Source organism: Pongo pygmaeus, chromosome 8, assembly GCF_028885625.2.
Source record: "Pongo pygmaeus isolate AG05252 chromosome 8, NHGRI_mPonPyg2-v2.0_pri, whole genome shotgun sequence".
Taxonomy (NCBI): Eukaryota; Metazoa; Chordata; class Mammalia; order Primates; family Hominidae; genus Pongo; species Pongo pygmaeus.
In genome coordinates, this window is record NC_072381.2 from 63,251,768 (window position 1) to 63,273,092 (window position 21,325).

At 55.2% G+C, this 21,325-nt stretch overlaps 1 protein-coding gene across 5 annotated transcripts in view; it reads right to left on the reverse strand.

The window, feature by feature from the left end:
* The window catches only part of ZMIZ1 (zinc finger MIZ-type containing 1), a 250,401-nt gene that overhangs the window by 228,562 nt on the left and 514 nt on the right, over positions 1-21,325 (reverse strand). The gene's annotated exons all lie outside the window — the stretch shown is intronic.

The following is a 21,325-nucleotide window of genomic DNA, read 5'->3' on the forward strand; positions in this document are numbered from 1 at the left end:
ATACATCCCTGGCTTCTCAAAGTGGGCACCCCCCCAAGCCTCAGCTCCCACAATGCACATCAGCCTTGTGGGTGAGCGTCTTTTCACTCTGGTTTTGTGAGCAGACTGCTCCAGATGGACCCGTGAAGGGAAACGCACCGCTGCACACTGCTGGCTCTTGGCCTAGTAGTCCCGGCCACTATCTGCAACTCTCAACATCTCAGCACATGGCTTCATTGTTCTTGCACCTCAAAGCATTCTCTGGAGAAGGACACATATTTCTGGAGAAATAAATAAATGGGATCCCACATGCCAGTAGGGCGACTGTGACCACATTCCCACCTCCAGCTTCCTGTCACCAGTCCCCTACCCCACCAGCCCCACACCCTGGGAGGGGACAGAAGGTCCTTGTCTCCCACCAAGTACGTCTCCTCTTCCAAACAGGGTCTCCTTGTGGGTCCTGAGCAATCTTGCCACAGCCACAGGGGGCCTCCAGGTCCCCATGGGGGATGAGAAAAAAACCCTCCAAGTCCCATGCCCAGGCTCGGTTGCTTTCAGCAACTTCCCTCCCCACTGCTCAGGGGCACCAGAAAACACTGAGCACCCCAGGCACTGCAACTGGGAGTCCCTCCCTCTCCAGGGATTGTTTTCCCACCTGTAAAATGGGGCAGCTAAACTCAATGACAGCAAGCTGTCTCCTGGGTCCCCACTTAAATTCTAACTGAGCCTTAAGACACAGCAGTAGGGTCATTCAGAAGGAAGGTGAGGGAAAGAAGGCAGGATGAGGGAGAGGTGGAGTTGTCTCTGGCTGCAGAAGCCTTAAAAGCTGGTAAAAGGCTTAATCCTGCATAATGATTTACAAAGTGACAAGTAAAATAGATTTACCGTGACAGCTTGAAAGGAGAGTCACAGAAATAAAATTACACTCCAGCGCATCCCGTCGCTCTAAACCTGTCCCCTCTCTTCCGAAAGCCAGGAGCTTGTAAGGGCACACATGGACATGTGCCTGGGTAAAATGGGAGCAGGCGGCCTGAGGGGTAGGGGGTGGGGTCAGGGGAGTGGGAGAGGGACAAAGGAGGGGGTAGGACTGGCCCTGCCCAGGAAGGCTGTCCCAGGTGCGGCCAACAGGGTCTTGCTCATGCCCACGGAGGTGGTGATCTCAGCAGCCCTCGGAACTGACACATCCTCCCTGGGATTTTGCCTTCAGGGAGCATGCAGCAGGCACCTCAAGTGCCCCCTGCACCCAGAACCCCCAATTTCTACCTGACTCCTCTGATCCAACACAGCAGTCCCAGGGCCCCTCCGGGTTTTCAGGGCCCAGGGAGAGGGGTCCAGTGCTTCTGTTGGAAGGAGGCAAAGACTTCAATGGTACCAGACCAAAACCAAACGAGAGCAAACCGGAGAAGGCACAAAACACCCTGAGCTGAGTTCATCTCGTAGAAGGAAAGTGAGCCGGATGGATGGGGAGCACCCCGTGTTGTCGATGCCACTCTTCCACAATTTGTGTTTGCACAAGAGCCAAGGGCTACTTTTTCCTTCACTGATGTGGGGCCCACTTGGCTCCATCTGGGTGGGGAGAAGGATCTGACATGCAAAGGCTTCGGCCGTGGACCATGGAGAACCTCTCCTCCGTGGGAATGAACCCCACCAGTTGCTTCGGGCTCTGAGGCTACCTGTCCACCTCCCCAAGTGTGGCACCAGCCCAGGTACCTGCTCAGCGCTGTCCTGTCGGAGGGGCAGGGGCAGACAACCATGTCCACAGGATACTTGTTTGTACATTATCGGACCAGAAAAGCCACGGACCAGAAAAGAAAAATCAAGCTGTGGCCTCACGTAGGGAGTAGAAGACCTGATTTCCTGCGCAGCTGTGGAGGCTGAACAAGTTCAGCACTCTGAACTCCAGCTTCCTCCTCTGCAAAATGGGATAATACCACCCACTTCAGAGGGGTGCTGCAACAGTCTCCAGACCCCAAAGTACCATGCCTAGTGCAGGAAGGATGTTCCCAAGGATGTGAGCTTTGCCTGGGAGAGCAAGGACTGAAATGGATTTGCAGTGGGGACCGCTAAATGGAAGCTCTGGTCTCAGACCTGGCTTAGGAAACACACCTGCTCACAGCCCACCCACCTTCCCCAGGTCCCAGAAAGCAGCCAGCATTGCAGCAGAAAAAAGATCTCAGAGTCGGAACAGTAGTCCTGGCCCAGGGACCCCTAAGCCTCCTGCAGCCTCTGCTTAAAGCCTGCAGGGGCCGAGTCCCAGGGAAAGTTGGTGAAGGTTCCCATGTGTCCCTCTCTGTCACCCTCTCACTGGCAACTCCCGGCTCGACAAAATGCTGTCCTGCACCTTTAACTGACAGAACCCAGGGCCGTGCCTAGGCAGGCCTGAACACCCGTGTTTACCCAGCAGAAGGGTGGCCCTCCCCCAGCACCATGGCAAGCTGGAGCTCATTTGCCCACAGACTCGCCTAGTGCACAGGCAGTGCATATGAGGCCCCAGCCCCTGGCCCTGCCCAGGGAGTTTTGCCCAAGAAGCCTTGTGGCCTGGCCCAGGCTGCTGTTGCCGAGCCAATTCTCCCAGGAAGCCAAGCCTGGGCAGCGGCAATGCAGGCACAGCAAGCTCACAGGTATCCTCAGACCCGGTAGCTTTGGGCAAAACAACCTGACCCACGAAGCGCTCCTGGGAGCCTGGCATGGCCCAGCCATCTCTCTGGCTCTGGCTGGCAGGGGAAAGGCCAAAGAAGGGGCCAGGGGTCAGACCATGCACATGGTCCACACCACAAAACCGACCAGCTCTGGGAAAGGGTAGCCATCATGTATTATTCAACTTGCAGGGAGCGCACTGGGATGTTTGCTAGATCCAAGCTGGTGCTGCTGGGTGACAGGGAGTCAGAGCCTGGCGGTGGCTGTGGTATTCTAAAGGTAGCTGTGATCCTGCCAAGCAAGGGCTGCAACACTGGTCAGGAAACAGTGCCTGGGGAATTGGGGCAAGGGGAGGACCAATCCGCTTGACTTAGCTGGTGCATGAGGGCAAGGTGAGGCTTGGGCAGAGTTTGCAGGATGCCTAGGAGTTCTCCAGGCAGACAGAGCAGAGAGGAACACAATGTGCAAAGCCCACACAAGTGAAAGTTCACCTGGGGCCAGAGAATGAAGGGCACTGAATTTCAGATTGTAGATAGTAGAGAGGCATGAAGGAGTTTTAAGTAGAGTGGAAGAGGTGATAGATCAGGGGTGCCTTTTATTCAGGTTCACACTGGTAGCCAAGTGAAGGGGCAATGGAGAAGGGGAAGCTGGAGGTAGACACCTGAGGGAGAAGATTGCTGCCTGGGGAGGTAGACAGGAGAGGTGGCTGGAGAAACATCCAGAAGGTGGAGTCCAAAGACATCAGTTCCCTGACTACACACTCCCATAAGCCATGCTCTGGGCAGGGCAATGGGGACATGGACACCCAATGTCATGGGGTACAGCCCTGGGGAGCAGTCAAAATGACTTCCCAATTTCAGCCAGGACCATGGGACAATGTCAGCCTACTCCTAATCCAAGGTGGCTTTATGAGAATTAGAACCAGGCTCCCCTTCCTCCAACACTTTACCACCACCTGCCAAAAAATCATCTAATACATGTATAATGTGAGGGAACTAAAATGTGAGTACCACCTCCAAGTTGTGCAGTGCGCAACATGCGCTACCACACACAGCTGTCCTAGGAGACACAATGCCAGTGAACAAGCAATGGGAAGGTGGAGGGTTAGAGGCCTGGGGTTAAGGCAGGTAGGAAAGGCAGATAAAATCTAATCTAACACACTAAGAAGTTAAAAACACTTAACAAAACAAAGAACAAAGCAGTGTTTACTAACCCTCCCTGCCTTTTTGGCATGAGAAATTCAAATAAAAGGAGAGGCAGAATTATTTGCTATATGGAATCCAAAAGAGAAAAAAATAGTTGCACAGACCAGGTAAATAAAAGAAATGCAAAAATGCAAGTCAGGAAACCCTGGTTCTAAAAGGAAGAGATTGGCCAAAGGTACACAGAATCAGTCCTGGCCACAGAGCTTCCAAAAAGATTATCTTTAAAAAAAACTAAAAATAAAAAAATAAAAAATAAATAACAAAAGATCCTACCAGCCTAGGTAACAAAGCAAGACCTCATCTTCACAAAAAAAAAAAAAATTTTTTTAATTAGCCGGGGTGATGGCTTGTGCCGGTAGTCCCAGCTACTCAGTAGGCAGAGGTGGGAGGATCACTTGAGTCCAGGAGTTCGCGACTGCAGTAAGCCATGATCACACCACTGTACTCCAGCCTGGGTGACAGACTGAGACCCAGTTTCTACAAAATAAAATGAAGTAATAAAAATAAAAAGGATTCTATATGCTGAACAAGCAAACGTAACTGAGTAAAATCTGAGAAAAATGGGCTTTCTGGCCAACTGAACTATCTGGATACCTGAGGGCTTTCACTCGATCATTCAAGAACTCATCAGGCTTTATTGGGCACCTTCTCTGCTCCAGGTCTTGTCTGACCTAGCTGGTACAGGGAGGAGGAGAAGGCTGAGGGCTGAGGGAGTCCAGAGGAGAATGCCTAGGAGGTCCCTGGGAGGAGGTAATGACAAAGTTTGCCAGGTAAGGAGGGGCGGGAAGACGCATTCTGTCACTGTCCACAAGGTGAAGTGCAAATCCCCGTCAACCATGGCAAGGCCCTTTTTTAACAGAAGTGAGAATTTTGTGAGTTGAGGTGAGACCCACATTACATCCTGGGGGTCTGGAGTAGGGAGCCTCACCTATCCTGGAGGCAAAAATGCTCCAGTAGGCTCCGAAGGAGAGTCCCAGCTAGAAGAGGCCTCAATGCACAGAGGGCAGAGAGACAAGGGCTTGTCAGGGTCAGGAAGCTGACGGGTGGCAGAGATGGGCAGTGGGTATCCTTTCCCTTACCAGGGCCCTTCCAGTGCCCGGTGCTGCCCCAGGGGTTTCATCCAACTCCAACCCTAGAAAGCCAGGGAGCAGTGGCAGGCAGGAAAGGCACGTTGTGATGGCTACTCAGGTCCCTGGCCACTGGGCACGGCTCAGAAACAGAGAGGCACTTCTCATTCCCACAGTAAGAGTCTCAATCTGAAAAGGTTTGGGCTTTTGTTTCCTGAAAAAGAGGTTCTCAGGGGCATCTCTTGGGCTGAAGCCTGTTGCCTGCTGCTGGTAATCCTAACAAGTGCGCTTATTGGGCTCTGGAGGTCACAAGCTGCCTTCCTCTGCTTCCCCTCCTAGTGGCCCGGGGAGGCGGGCACCCTCTGCCCATTTTTCAGATGAGCAGGCAGGCCCAGAGAGCCATGGAGGGCCTCTCATCCCAGGTCACTCTTTCTGGGTCTGGTGCAGGCCAGACGGCACCTGAGTGCCAGGCAGGAGTCAGGGTGGGCCATTATGCGGGCTGAGGCCTCTGCCCACTCTGCCCAATGGCACATGCAAATGGCAGGTGGGAACTCAACTGCGGGCCTGGCGCCACGCTGGGCATGTTGGCCCCTTGACCCACACCCCCAGCTTGAGGAGGCTACATCCGAGCCCTGGTGACTGGTGCTGAGCCCCCAGAACCAGCCTGCCTAGGTGCTGCAGGGCTGCAGAGGAGGGTGCCAGCAGCCAGGCTGTGGTTTTGTGCTTGGCTAACTCTTGGCTTCTGAGCAATGAAGTGGAGAGAGAAGAGACACAATGAGAACATGCTGCCCACCCACTCAGCCCTGCTACCACAGGCAGCAGGCAGCCTCTGGGGCCACCCCAGGACCTGTGGCCCTCAGAGCACAGGCCGGGATCTACATGACATGGCACCAGAATGCGGAGCGGGCAGCGTCTGGCAGAGCCAAGGGCCCCTGGCAAGCACTAGCTCCTGCCACCTTCAAGGTGAAGAAAGGAGACCCAGGGGCCCGTGCAGGTTCAGGCCAGAGTGAGCCGGCCTGGATTATCCCTACCAACCCACCCTCCTGCTGCCTCATTCCCCCACCCCCACCCCGCCACCCTGGAAAGCAGGACTTCCCTCTTTGTGCCTCTGCAAGTCACAAGAATCCCAGTTCAATCATCAACGGCCAGCCCAGCCGCTGACCCTAGGATTCTGGAGTTGCTTGACTCAGGCAGCTATGTTCTTGGAGACAGGTCAACAAAATAGGGAAACTGAGGCTCAAAGAGGGCAAAGGACCTGCCTGTGTTCATATGGCAGGATTGGAGGCACAAGGATACAGAATGTTAGAGCAGACAGCCAAGCAGTCCCAACACCTGCATCTTATTGATGGGGTAAGCTGAGGCTCAGGGATGGGAAAGAGCCTGTCCGAAGTGACTTTGAATTAATAAGAACCTCAGGATGGCCATCGGGGGTTGATCTTGTGTGGCCAAGATAGAGCTGCCCTCTTTGACCCCAACCTCAAGTTCAGGAAGTTGCAACACTTCCTTGTTTCCATAGTAACCAACTACTGCTCCAGGAATACACTGAAATGTTTTTGTTCCCTCCTCTGTGCTGGCCCTGGGCCAGGCTGTGAGGACACAGAACAGAAAGAGGAGGTGTGAAGGAAGGCACAGACCCAGCCCGACGCAGTTGATCCCTTGCAATAGAGTGTGGGAGGGAGAGGAGTAGAATCTTCAGTGGAGAAGAAATCCTCAGTGCCTGAGAGTGTCAGGGGAGAGAGTTCAAAGATGGCAGCTTTTGAGCTGGGCTCTTAAGGATGGGTAGGAGTTCACCTGACTGAAGAGTGGAGGTGGAGGAACTGGCATATGCAAAGGCCTCGGGAGAGAGGAAGACTAACATGTTGGGAAACTACGGTGCATAGAGTGGAGTGTATGAACATGTAGGGGATGAATGCCAGGGAATCAGCCAGAGGGGATGAGAGAGACCAAATGCAGAATATCAGAATTCCAAGGGTAGACGAGGGTATCAGGAAGACCCACTATGCCTCTCTTTTTCCAATTGTTAAATGGGCACCTTATGACAGAGTGGCTGAGGCATAGGAGGTGACAAGCACAAAAGGAGAAGGGCTCAGACTCCCAGGACACAGTAACTTGAGCCAGTTCTCTAGCTCAGCCTGTTTCACGGAGGTGAACAGGCATTCCCAGTGGGCTCCTGGCCACAGCCTCAGTCAATCTTTAAAATACATTCAGGATCCGACCTTGTTTCACTACCTCCACTGAACACTCTGGTCCAAGCCACCAGCATCCTTTCCTAGGTTCCTGTAAATGCTGCCCAGATGGTCTCCTTGTGTCCACCCTTGTCCCTTCAGTCTATTCTCAGCTCATCAGCCAGAGATCTTAGAGGACACATCTGATAGCCTCAGTCCTTTACTTAAAATCCTTCAGTGGCTTCCAAATCACTGAGCATGAAGTCAGAAGCCCTTCCTGTGCTTGATAAGGCTCTCTGTCCCTTATCACCTGGTCCCTAATCACTCTGTTGACTTCCTCCCCACTCTCTCCTTCCCTCACTCCATCTAGCCACACTGGCCTCCCTGCTTTTCCCAGACCATGCCAAACAAGCATCTGCCACAGGGCCTTTGCACATGCTGTTCCCACTGCCTGGAGAGCTCTTCTCCCAAATGTTCATGGAGTTCACTTCCCTGTCTCCCTGAGGTATCTGCTCAAATGCAGCCTCTTCAGAGAAGCCTTCCCTGACCACCCCATCTAAAGAAGCCCCATCACCCACTCATGTCCCTACATCACCTTATCCTGGTTTATTTTTCTTCAAAGCACTGATTATAACTCAGCATGACGTCATGCATTAAGCTGTTGACCTGCTGACTGTCTCGCCTACTAGAATGTAAGCAGGGCCCCTGTCAAGTTCACCAGTGTATCCCCAGGGCCTGGAAGAGTGCCTGGCACATAGTAGGTGCTTGATAAACTTGACGAAGGAATATGTGAATCCACCTTCCTTGGGTAGCTGGGCGAGGGGAGGCACAAAAGGACCCCAGACTCTGCCCTCCCCAGGGCTAGAGTGCTGGGGACTCAAGCCCAGCCAGGAAGCCTTGTTCTCAGGCTGGCACGAGGCCCCACCAGCAGGACTCTCCCAGTGCATGGGCTCCCCAGAACTGGAAGGGATGCAGAGCCTGGCAGAGGCCTAGAGGAGCCCTGAGGGAAAAGTAGCAGTTGCTACTTTGCCCATTGTCCCCCATCGTCCTTCACTCCACACAAAGCCTGGGCAGGCCAAGGACAGCCTCGGGCGCAAAGGGTGGAAGTAGGGGGAGACCAGGCCAGTGAGGCTGGGAGGACATGGGTTCCTGCCTGCAGCTCTGCAGCTGGATTCCTTCCCTCTCTGGCCTCAGGGCTCAAATCTGGGAAATGGGATGAGAAGGGGATTAAGTAGACTGGCTGCCCAGGTCCCTCCTGCTCCAATAGTTTGGGCATCTTTGGGTCTTAGGGGCCTGGAAGCGATCACACCAGGCTGCATCTCAGACCATAAATTCAAGCCATGGTCTAGGCCACCAAATGAGCCTGATGAGCCAAAAAGCTGGGCGTGGGGTCTCAGGTGGGCTCCTGAGGACCCTGTTGCCACCCAAGGTGGAATGCAAGGCAGCCCCATATGAGCCAGGAAGTGAGAGAAAGTGTCCTGCTATAGGGCAGCGGCCCCCAGGCTGGAGGAGCCAGCTGTCTTAACAAGACCATAGGGACCGCATGCCTGCCCCCAGGCCCAGCGTTTCTGGTGGGCACAGCTGGAGCCAAAAGGCCCAGTCGCTTTGCAAAATGAGGAAGGTGAGTCCCAGGCCAGGCCGGTGCCACTGCCACAGCCATGGAGGCACCTCTCCTGTGCCTTACTCCAGCAAAGGGTTTCTGTGGAGTAATGGGCGGGGCTGGCCACTGGCTAGATGGTGGGGACACCTGGATTTTAGCTCCAGCTCTGCCAGGGACTTGTCGTGTGACCTCGTCCCTTCTGGGGTTCGACTCAGCATCTAAATGACAAGGTTGGCCTGGATGGTCTCCAAGGCCTTTCTGTGCTGCCATTACCATCATTGCACATGGTAATGAAATATTACACTCTCCGATGCAGTGATACTGGACAGCATGCAAGGTGCTGGCCTTCCCCTCAGACTCGTGCGACAGCCCCCAGTGATACTGGCAGGAGGAGGCCAGAAGTTCTGCCTCTAAATCCAGTGCTCCTTGCACAGAGCCCAGGTCTCAGGGGCCTGCAGACACTTAGGCAAGATGCGCCTAAGTGGCAGGGGGCAGGGCCAGGCAGAGAGGAGCTCAGCAAGGAGCTGGGTGCTGGTTGACAGGGGAGGAAGCACTACTCACAGCCCCTGGCTACCTCCAGTGAGGGGGCTCTGGCTGCAGTGGCAGGTGAGCATGCTGCGAGAGGCTAGGAAGACAGACGGCCTTCTCAGCCTCCTGGAATGTCTGATCCTGCTTGAAAAGCAGAAGCCAGACCACTTTCTTCCCCTAGGGCCCCAGTAAGCCACTGTTGTGGCCTCCCCAGCCTACTGCCATGTCTTACAACCTGGGCTAGGCTATTTTCAGATCAGGTCTCAGGTCTCCAAGCTGCCCAGACTCTTACCAGAGGCAGAGATAATAAGGCCCAGGGGATATAAGAAGGCCACCTCCCCAGGAAGCCCACCTCCCCAGGAAGCCCACTCTGCCTTCTCCAGCCTTAGACTCAGCCTAGAGAGAAGTCTCTGAGGATACAATCTCTGAGGTAGAGAATGGAAGAGACTTCCTGAGAACCAAATTCACCACATTCTGCAAGGTCCTGAGAAGAGAACTAGGGGAGAGGTATCCTTCTGGGCTCCATACGATGTGGAACTTTCTAGACGGAGGAAGCTGCTGGGGAGGCAGGGAGCAGCCTGTCCGTGGAGGCATGCAAGCCCACATGGGAATGTGCTCTATGGGGATACTATAGATGGGGCATAAGTCATCCGTATGACGGCATCAGATGAGATGGGCACCAAGGTCCCTAATGGTCTTGGGACTCAAAGGTGCCAAGAATACCAGAAATAGGAGCATCCAGAGCCTTCAGGTGGAGCAGAGCTGCCCAGACCCCTCGGGGGAGCTGGCTAGGAGGGAGGCCATCCACAAGGCAGAAGGCCCCAAGACTTCTGAGGCCCATGAGGATTCCAACCCCCAATGCAGACCCACTCCTTCTGCCTAAAGGGGTCAGTCCTGCAGATGAAGCACAAGCAGAAATGCAGATGTCAACCCAGGCTGGGTGGGAGGAATCAGAAGGCCATTCTTTTGCAGGAGATAAACTGACATCAAACTCACAGCTTCACAGCCCCATCGCCAAACACCAAACAAGAAATCACATCTGAGGTCAGGAGTTCGAGACCAGCCTGGCCAACATGGCAAAACCCCGTCTCTACTAAAAATACAAAAATCAGCTGGGCGCGGTGGTGCGGACGCCTATATTCCCAGCTACTCAGGAGGCTGAGGCAAGAGAATCGCTTGAACCTGGGAGGCAGAGGCTGCAGTGAGCCGAGATCGTGCTACTGAACTCTAGCCTGGGCGACAAAGCAAGACTCGGTCTCAAAAAAAAAAAAAAAAAAAAAAAAGTCACACCCGAGCTTTCTGCTCTTCTCCCAGGATCTGAGGTGCAGGGAGGTTGTGGAGCTCAGGTATGCCGGGCACACAGGGCAGGGAGGCGGAGAGCCAAGGAATCCCCTTACTCGCTCCCAACCACCACAAAGCCCACTTCTCAGGACCCCAGGAAGGCAGGGACACGAGGACTGCGAGCAGGGAGGCAGAGTGACTCATGCACAATTACAGAGTGGTGGGCCGGTGGCTCTCCGGAGGCCCCAGGCTGCCTCTCCCCACCAACAGCACAACAACCCCAGCTAAGGGCTCCTAACCAGCTTACACCAGCCAGGCGTTCTGAAGACACCGTGTGCCCCTCAATATAAGTGCCAGTGGTCCCCACAGCCCCCGAAGAGGAACCATGAACCTGGGCAGGACCCACACAATGCAGCCTGCAGAGCAGAAGCTGACGTCCTGACCCAGAGGAGGCAACTCCTAAACCAGTCCTGCCCAGCCTTCCTAGAAGAGGGACTGGGCGGGGACTTCCTTCACCCCAGTGCCAGCTCTTTCTGGGATACTGAATCCCAACACCCCCAGCAGGTCTCACAGAGGACAAGACGGGATGGCTTCACAGTGAAGTCAGCTGCTGCAGAAGGCCACGCCTGCCTGCCACTCACTCATCATCCCCTGGACCCCCCTTGGCCCCAGTGCCAGGCCCTGTGGCCTTGGTCAAGTCCCTTCACATCCCTTGGTCACAGTTTCCTTGCCAGGCACATGTCAAGCTGGATTAGAAGCAGGGGGTGTGAACATAAATGTATTCACATCTTCAAGAGTCACAACACTGAGTTGGAATGGAAGTGGGGGAGAAAGGCAGCATGACGGTTCCACTCCATTCAAGGGCCAGGGACTACAGACCCTTGAACTAAGGCTATAGTTCCGACACTGTTTCCGGGTGTCCACACTGACTTAAGGATCTGAAACAAGGCTTCAGACCACCTCTCCAGGAAAGTGCACATTTGCAAAGGCTTGACCACAGGTTCTGGGGGCCCACAGCTCCCATGAGTGAAACAAACCCCTTCTGGCTCTGACAGCCAGCAAAACTCTGGAGCCTATCTCTAGGGACAGGGCAGAGGCCCCACCCCTCTGGCCCAGTTGGCCTTGCTTTCGGGACTGCCCAACCACAAACAGATTTGTGGTCTGGTAACAAAAAAAGAAAAGACAAGGAGGCCGGCAAAAGTGGTAGGCTGGAGGGTGGGTTAAAAAGTGGTGGAAAGGCCAAGAAAGCAGGCTGAGGGGAAGACTTCTGCCTGTGCAGACACTGTCCCCTCCTCTCCTCTGTGAAAGGCTCCCCTGGAAAGGTGGTTCTTCAGCAGGTAAACCATCCGCTGGATGAAGCTGCAATGCCTGAGCTGAAAGGGACTGTTTACGCAGGCGTTTCCCAAAATGGTCTATTGGTCTTTTCCATAGTTATTTTGCATTTAAAAAGGGTGGGGCTAGGCATGGTGCTCATGCTTGTAATCCCAGCACTATGGAAGGCAGATGCAGGTGGATTGCTTGAGCCCAGCAGTTCAAAATCAGCCTGGGCAATATGGTGAAACACCATATGCAAAAAAAAAAAAAATACAAAAATTAGCTGGGCATGGGTGCGCATGCCTGTAGTCCCAGCTACTCGGGAGGCTGCGGTGGGAAAATCACCTGAGCCCAGGAGGCAGAGGTTGCAGTGAGCTGAGATTGCACCACTGCACTCCAAAAAAAAAAAAAAAAAAAAAAAAAGTCGGGGGTGGGTGGTGTCTGTAGTCTGGGGAAAGGCTGAGTGAGGCAAACTATTTATTCCGAGCCATCTCCTCCAGGCAAATAGGTTTGACAATTTCTGGGGGGTGGGGGTGCTCTGCTGCCCTCTCTTTTGCTTTTGGGGACTGGTAGTCCTGAGAAGCCACTTTGGGAAGAGATTATGTTGTTTCAGCTCATGGTCTTCAGATGAGGAAACTGAGGCTCGGAGGGGTGAGTGACTGGCCAGAAGTTCCAGTCAGTTACCACTCATAGTGATTCTACATAATAGGGTACAACTGACAGGCCCAGTCCCTCTGTGGCCTCCTTCCCTTCACACGGGAAGAGTCCAAAAAGTAGGTATTGTTATTATGAGCCTCAGTTTACACATGAAAAAAATAAGCTTCTCAGACAGAAGCCCAGATGCAACACGTCCCTCTCGAACGCCTTTCCAAGGGGAACAAGCTGCCCTAGTAGGTTGAATTACAATGTACTTGGGTTATGACTGGGGGCCCTCAGAGATGATGGGCCAGCCCTTTGTGCTACACAAGAGTGTGGAAAATGGCAGGGAGTTGGAGATCAGGAAGCCTAGGTGCCAGCAGGCCGCTGTGGTTGGACTCCAGGCACCACATGACCTGGGCAATCAACTTCACCGTCTCATATGTAAATCAGAGGTAAGGCAATGGGAATGCTGGTGGTAACCATGACTAGCGCTACCTTTTCTTGAGCACTTACTATGTGCCAGGAACTTTGCGCACTCCATCTTCTCAACCTATGGGGGAGGTAGTATGTTAGTTATTACTACACCACTAGTAAGCCTGTTTTACAGATGTGGAGACCAAAGTCAGAGAAGTTAAACATTACTTGCCCAAAGTTACAGAGCTCATAAAGAGCAGAGCTGAGGGCTGAACCCAGGCAGTCTGGGAAAAGCATGAAACACATTAGTTGCCCAATAAATGCTGGCTATTATATTTATGGCAGACCTTTGGCAAGTTGTTTTAAGGATGTAAACAACAGTAGGAACACCAAAGCATTTTTCAATGGAACACCATTTTTCGATGGAAAACCCCACCCCTCCCCACCCAGACCACAGAATCCCCCACTCTCAGTGAGACACCCCACTGTATGACCCCCAGCCAATCCCACCACCTCTCTGGGCTTTGGGTTTCCCCATGTGGAAAATAAGAAGGTTGGACAGAGACCCTGTAAGGGAGCATCCCACTTGCACACACCAGGAAAGGGTTTCAGGACTCTTCCCAGAGGTCTCTGTGCCCTGCTGATCCTTGGCTAGGTCGCTGAGTGGTTAGAGCTGTGCACTGTGCTTCCCAGTGGCGGTCAAGGTCCACCAGGGAGTAGGGGTGGGAGTTTGGGTGGGACCCCTGTGGACAGGGCAAAGTCCAGGCACCTGGCATCTCCTCCCTTGTCCTGAGCCTAGCTGGCTCTTCCTAGCGTGGCTCTCACCTAGGCTGACAAAGGTGACTCTCAGCAGGTGACTCCTAGGGCGGGGTGAGAAGGCCACCTCCCTGCTTCCCCATACACAGAGGAAGTGAAGGCAGGACCAAGTCAGTGGGTCGTTTGCCCTGCAAAGGACAAAGGTCAGCTCCTGGAGGGCTGGGTGGAGGGGAGGTGGGAGGTATGGGAAGCTACCATCCTCTTGGCTTAAACAGGTCCTGGCAGATGAGAAACCTTGTACCCTCCCTAGATGGTTTCTGTTTTGTTTTATTTATTTATTTTTTTAGACAGAGTCTTGCTCTGTCGTCCAGGCTGGAGTGCAGTGGTGCAATCTTGGCTTACTGCAACCTCCGCTTCACAGGTTCAAGTGATTCTCGTGCCTCAACCTCTCGAGTAGCTGGGACTACAAGCATGCACCACCATCATGCCCAGATAATTTTTGTATCTTTAGCAGAGACGGGGTTTCACTACTTTGACCAGGCTGGTGTCAAACTCCTGACCTCATGATCCACCTGCCTAGGCCTCCCAAAGTGCTGAGATTACAGGCATGAGCCACTGTGCCCGGCCCTGTTTTACTTCTCTCAAATTCACAATGCAACCACCCTGTAAAGACACATGCTGCTGGGCGGGGGCTCTAATGCCAGACCAGGAGTGTTCCACACTCCCCTGGCTGCAGAGGATCTGGGAGTCTGGGAATGCCATTGAAAACTCCCCATCCTTCATCCTCACCCTGAGCACTCAGAAGTGAACCCCACCCCCAAGGTTCTGCTGGGCCTCTCATCAGAGCCGAAGAGCATTTATTAATGAGCTCAAGAGTGGCTAAGGGGGGCTGTGCCAGGCCAACAGCACACACTCAATACATTTTTCATGAGCTAATGGGCTGGCGGAGACGGGGTTCCAGGCCCAGATCGGTCACCCATTCGCTGCTGACCTTGGATGAGACCAAGTGTTTCTTTCCATGGTTCAGTTTCCTGGGCTAGGAAAGGAAAGGCCAGACCAGGTAACCCAATCAGTTCCCACTAATTTTATGCTACAAGCTTAGGAATTCAAACCCCAGAGTCAGAGAGGTTCAGAGTGGAAGGGGCTTTCCAGATCTTTCCCCGAAGCTCCCAAGCTAAGAGGAGGGCAGCACAGGACCTAAGTGGGAAGATCCAGGGCACACCGTCCCCATCCTCCCTGCCAGCCATCCCCTGGGGATTGGGAAGTGAGAATGGGGTGCAGGTAGAGAGGACAGATCTCCATTTAAGCCAGACACCAAAACAGAACTTTCTAAGAAAGAGCTGGGGAAAGTACAGTGTTATGTATTTTAACACACTCCCCCATCAGAACAGCTTGGCCATTTCCTGATCTGCATTGAATCAGAGGCTCCAAGAGGGCAAGTTATCTGGGTAAGAGTGGTGGGGGAGGAGGGAGAGAGCTCTCAGGTCTCAGGGCCCTGGGCCAGGCAGCCGGAGTCCTGGCAGAAGCCCTGGCCAGCAGGGCCAGTGTGTGCACATGTGTGCGGGTGTGCATATGTGTGCATGTGTGCGTATGTGTGCGTGTGTGCATATGTGTGCAGGTGTGCATGTGTGTGCAGCTGTGTGCACGTATGCACACACACAGGGCTGGGGGAGTATAAGACAGGTAACTGCCAGCTGGGGAACAGGCTTGGGGACAAATGAAGCCCCCCAGGCCCTATCTCTAGGGGCAGAAGTCTCTGGAGGGTTCACTAGCCCCTGGAAATTCTAGACTTTCCCTGAAGTGCCTAGGGACAAATATCCCAAAGTCAGACCACTAGTCTTTGATGCTCCACAGCTACCAGCCATCGAGGTCCTGAGCCAGTCTCTGTCCCTCTGTGGGCCTCAGTTTCCCCATCTGAACAGTGAAGGGTTTGAGCTGGGTGATCTCAAAGGGCTATGTCCACTCTGACAGTCTGCGATGCTCAGATTCTACAGAAAAACACGACACCCACCATCACTCAGGCCCCCATCCTCAAGACCTAAGAAGGCAGTCCCCAGGCCCCCAGCTGGCTGTCTAGGGGTGGGGCTGGGGCAGAGCAGTCCCCCCACCGTCTGTCCTCAACAGCCTGCCACAGCTGAAACCTTCAAGTGGTTACAATTACAGCTGGGCTAACAGGATTAGGGGAGCATTGAAATCTAAGAAATCTAATTAGCTCAGACACCCCAGCCTCCCCCAGCACAATCCTGCAGTAACTCCGGCAGCTGGGCCTGACAGGCAGGGCCTGGGGCCCTCCCAAGCCACAGTCATTACCTGCACAGGTGTGCCAGGCTGGGCCAGGCTTCCTGGGGAGGTGCCAGCTCAGCCTGCCCGGCAGCTCCATGGCCTGAACCCCACCAGCTACAGCCTTGTCCTAGGGTGGCACTCAGCTGAGCTACAGAAAACCAGGCCCAAGGGTGGAGGCTACAAGGGGCAGAAGGAACCCAAGGTCTCACATGGAGTGGGTGCCCCACATAGCCTGGGGACTGACTCAGCCCGAAGAGGGACTACAGAAACCATAGGAACCCAAGGAAGAGCACTGGGCTTCATGGGGACCCGGGGGGCTGGAAACACCTCTGCCTCCTACTCCAGAGCCAGAGAAGGGCATGAAGCCCCATGTACAGACCTGTGTGCCCTGGGCAGTCAAGGCAGGATTTGTGTCTCAAAGCAAGCTCTGACTGTAAGACACTGTGCCAAAAGAAAGGGACACAGCTGCTGGGGGCATGGACCATGTGCTGCCATATGGGAGGGGGAAGACAGGTGAGGCCCATCTGTGACCCTTCCTGAGAACGGCTCCTCCTTCACTTCATTCCCCCAGCACCCAGTTTTGGAGCCTATCCTGACTCTGTACCATATCCGAGCGTGGCTGGAGCACTCACTCAGTGGACTGGAAAGGAGGCAGCGCAGGGGTTGGTATCGCTAAGTCCTGAGGTTCAGTCCAAACTTTGCCACCAGTTGTTTGACCGCTCTGAACCTTGGTTTTCTGCTCTGTTAAATGGGGATAATTCCAAATAGTAACTAGCTTACACTGTTGTTATTGGGGTTAAACAAAGATGGAAAAAGCTTCTAAATCCACCAAGTACCATACAAAGGAGAGGGGCTGTGGTTATTACTGTCATCACACGCCCGTGGCAGGCAGCCAGCTGGTAGTGGTTAATTATTTATTTGGACTGATCTTCCTGCCGGCACTGGACTGTGGGCTCCTGAGGAAGAGGAACTGTCTTCTGCAGTTCTGGTCTCTCCCAGGACACAGTCTTTATCCACAGGGTGGACACTCACAGTCAACAACTGTGGCACCTATGCCGGGCCCCTGACCCAACCCCAGCCCTCATCACGCACCCCCTTCCTTCTCATACCCTGCTCCAAGGAAAGTGCCCAGAGGCACACCTGGCACACAAAGGCAGATGACAGTGAGCCCCCCCAGGCAGACCCTTCCCCCTTCCGCACCCCCCACAACAGGTCATTCCCAATAAGGGCTAGAAGCAGCCATTTGAATGTGTCCCCCTACCTAGGGGCCTGCCTAGGCACTGGTCTTGAACCCACGATCATTCAGGAAAGAACGAGTCTATGGTCTGGAGGGCCCCCAGCATTTTCAAGCCCAGAGTGGGGTCAGGAGGTGTGGATTTGCAGAAGGCATGTAGCAAAACATGTTAACACTTACAACTGCCCACTGAAGGCAGAGGCTTCCAGGAGGTAATGAGTACCCTGTCCTGTGGGGGGCACGCAAGCCAAGGCTGGACAATCAGCTGCCAGGGAAGTAGGTCTGGATGAGAGCAGCTTCAGGAAAATGCTTCTAGCACCTGCAATCTAACCCCTTTGTGTTCTACCCATTCTGTACCCAGAGCCTCCCAGGCCTTCAAGGGACACATGCCTAGGGGATTCATGCCCACATCTGCCTCATTCTCCCAGCAACCAAGTGGGATCCGAGGAGTTCTGCCCTCAGACCCATTTTACAGATCAGGAGACTGAGGTCCAGCACAGGAGAGTTACTGGCCCAACACAGAGAGCAAGCAACAGCCTCCTGACACCTTGGTCCTCTCGCCCATCTCCTCCGGTAATAGGGAGACCCTCTCAATCATGATGGGGTCTGGCCTCTCCCCAGAGTCTATGCCTAGGACTGCTTTTCTCAGCCTCCTCCCTTCATCCTCTCTAAAGGCAGGGCCCAACCTCAGAATCCCCCGGAGCTTACAGCCAGGTGGATTGCTGCCTCCCCATCCTGAGGGACTCTTAAGGACAAAGAGCACTCCCCCAAAGGGCATGGGCAGAGGGCACTATATCCTGCTAAGAGGTCAGAGCTGTCACCAGGCAAGGCTGCAGTGGTGTTCTGGGTAATTATGGCAGCCCAGCCTTTGTTGTCCACACAAAACCTAAGGAGCCTCATAAAGACCAGGCAGCAGTGACAGGGGCTGGCCCAGGGCCCCGGGGAGCAAAGTTATGAATGAAAATGTAGGGGACCCAGCCACGAACCAGCAGGCCCTGCTTCCTGGTCCCATGACCAAGTGCCCACAGAAGCTTCTGGAAATTAACTGGTTGGTGCCCGAATTTCTTACAACAATGCCTCACCCTGAGGCCAGGGTCATGGCCACTCTTTGGACCCTCAGGGTCAGTGGCTTTATACGCAGGTATTCTTGTGATGAAACTCTCAGGATGCAGCAGGCCTCAAAGTGCCTTCCTTCCTAAATCCCTTAACCCCTCCCCCCATGAGGAAGAAACAGGAAAAAAGTGAAGTCTGCAGCTCTTCTCAGTTGGGTCCTTGCCCCTGCAATTTTCTGGAATGAGTCAAGCATGGACACCTGTCCTATGTTGGAGTCATATCTATGGGGGCCAGGGATGGAGACAGCATTGTGTTATTGTGGCTAGGGAAGTGAGTGTGTGTGTGTGCGCGCGCGCGAGGGAGAAACTGTGGTTCTGTCGCCAAACCCCGCAGTCTCCGGACCTTTCTTCATTTTGCCCCTGGCTGTGAGAGGAACAAGAACCCTCCTCCCCCCTTTCCTTAGGAGGGAAAAGGGACATTTTGTCCCCACAAAGAAGCCAGCAACCCTTTTCTGCATAGACAAGGCTATTTATTCATAAGTCCAGCAATTTCTTATTCCCAACTCTTCTCAGTAAGCCCTACCCAAAATACCAAATCCACCTCTTGAATCCACTCCCTACTGCTCCCTTCTCCTCCCCCCACCCACCCCCACCCCCAGTCACTGCCACCAACTCTCAGAAGTCTAAACTTTTGAGATTTACATGTGAAAACAGCGTTTCATAACCTCGTGATTTGGGACAAGGAGACGCTTCTGTCCTTTGGGGGAAAACAAAACCCAACCGAAATCATAAAGCTCAGAAGAAAACACCATCTCCCTCCAAATGCATTCCCTGGGCCCCCAAGTCACACGTGCTCTGTAGCAGATAGGGCTTTCAATGTGTCTTTTGTTTGATGCTGGTGTTTCAACATCCTCGACTTGAAGAGGGAAAGGTCAGCCCAAGGCTCGGGGTATTCACAAACCCACCCGGCCCCTGCACTGGGGCCAGGAGCCAGCAAGTGAGGGGCCAGGAACTTCCCCCACTCTGGACCCCCTCACAAAGCAGCCGGGGCTGAGAAGGCTAAGAGCTTGCTCTCTCATCTCAACTTCCCCGATAGCTCAACAGCAGCTTCACACTCCCGGGACCGTACAAGCGCCAGCGAACGCAGGCTGGAATTCACCAGCGCCAAGCTGCCCGGCTCTCCAGCCCCAGCGCCTGCCTCTTTATCTGTACCTTCAAAAACAGTAATAAGCAAACCCAGGCACCTCTGGGAACAGCCTCTGGCCTCCTGCCCTGCCCTGTGTAACCAGCCTGTCCTCACACCCACCAGGGAGGAGGAGTCGGCACTGGTTAACCCTCTGGTCTACCAGGCCCGGTTCCCAGGTTGCAGCAGGGAGACAAACTGTTGCTCAAGAAAATCCTTCAGAAAACCCTTGGCACCAGGAGGCAGCTCGGAGCGGCTCTGCACCCGGCGCGGAGCCAGGGGCTTCCACAGGCGGCCGCCCACTGCCCTTTTAAATCTTTGGGGCTGGGCCCTACTCTCCCATGCCCTGGGCTGTCCACCCAGAGGGCTCCAAATGTCCGTGGCAGAGCAGAGAGGAGGGAAAGGCTGGCCGAGCCGTGCCCTCACCCCGCCAGCCCAGCCGCCAGCTTCTTGGAGGACCTCTGAGAGAACATTTGTTTGGGCTGCCAAGTTAAATCTTCCTCCCTCATGTCAGGGCATTGGAAAAGCAGTCAAGGGAGAGGAGAAGGGGGAGAGCGCGCGGGGGAAGGAGCAGCGGGAGGGAGGGAGGGAGGGAGGGAGGCAGGCGGGCAGGCTCAAAGCCCCAGTTACTCGGGCACTGCCTGCCCAGGAAGCTGACGGCTCCCGGGCAGGCGCAGCCGGGGCTCCGGGCACCGAAGCAGGGACCCGGCCGCCAGGCCTCCCCGGTCAGGCAAGGGTACCAAGCACCCTTGGCCCACCCGGGAGCGGTCCTCGCTCTGTGACCTGCTGGAGCGACGAGGTGGGAAGGGAAGGCAGAGGAGGAAAAAGTTTGCTGCAGGTAGAGGGGTAGGGCTGGGCGGCAGTGCCGACCGGCTTTCCCCGGGGAGGGGTGGGGGGCCCGGGCCGGCTGCCCTGGCGCGCTCCCGTCCGCCCGCCCTCCCGCCCGGGTTGTTTACATTCCTGGAGTGTCTTTTAAACCCGGGGGCTGAGGCCGGCTCCCGGCCTTCTCCGGCGGCTCCGGGGCAGTCTCCCGTGAAAATCTGCTGGCGCACAATGGCCGGGAAGGCGGCCGCCCCTTGCCCGCGCCCCCACCGCTCCAGGGCGGGGAGCCTGCCCTCCGCACCGCGCCCTCTCCCCGCCCGGCCGGCTTCCTGGACAGATGTCCCCGGCGAGGGGGCGACGCGCGCCCGCTGCCCGCGCCCTAGACGCCGAGGCCGCGCTCCCCACTGTTTTTTCCCCAGCCCAGACGCCAGGAATGTGAAGCAAGCTTCCAGAACCCGCCTCCCCCCGACCCCGGCTCCAACCCCGGCCCCCCAACCTCCGCCCCGGCTGGCCTCCCACTCCCCCGGGGCCACCGCCGCCGGAGACGGAGAGGAAGAAAGAACACGGGGAAATTACTTTCGCATTTGCAACGCGCGCGCGCACACACACGCACATCTTCCCGCTGGGCTCCCCTCCTGGCCGGGGCAGCCCCGTCCAGGCACTGGCCTGAGCGCCCCTCTGGCTTGCGAAGCCCTGGGAGAAACCCCTACACACACACCCCTCCGCGTTCCTCGTTTGTACCGCGCGCCAGCTTTCCCCGGGCAATTCCCACACAAACAACTTAACCGCGCCCCCACCTCCCATTTACAAAAGTGTATGTTTTCCCTGAAAATTCAGACGCACAAGTTAACACCACCACCCCTTGCCACCCTGAAATCCAGCGCTTTCCCCAGCGGTTCCTGTACACACACAGGCGCACAACTTCGCATCTCCCCAGAGGAGGCGAAGGAGACCGAGGCGGTCCTTCCCTCCCTACTCCGATTCCCGGTCCTGCCCGGCCCCCGGGTGTAGGGAGCGAGGGCTGGAGGCGCGCCGGCAGGAGGCGGGCACCGGGTCCGCGCGCGCACGACCACACTTACGCCCCGCACACCCTGACAAACCCGGCCCCCGCACGCAGCCCAAGCCGGCTCCGCGCAACCGGGGGCTCGCCGGCCGCTGGGCCTCCG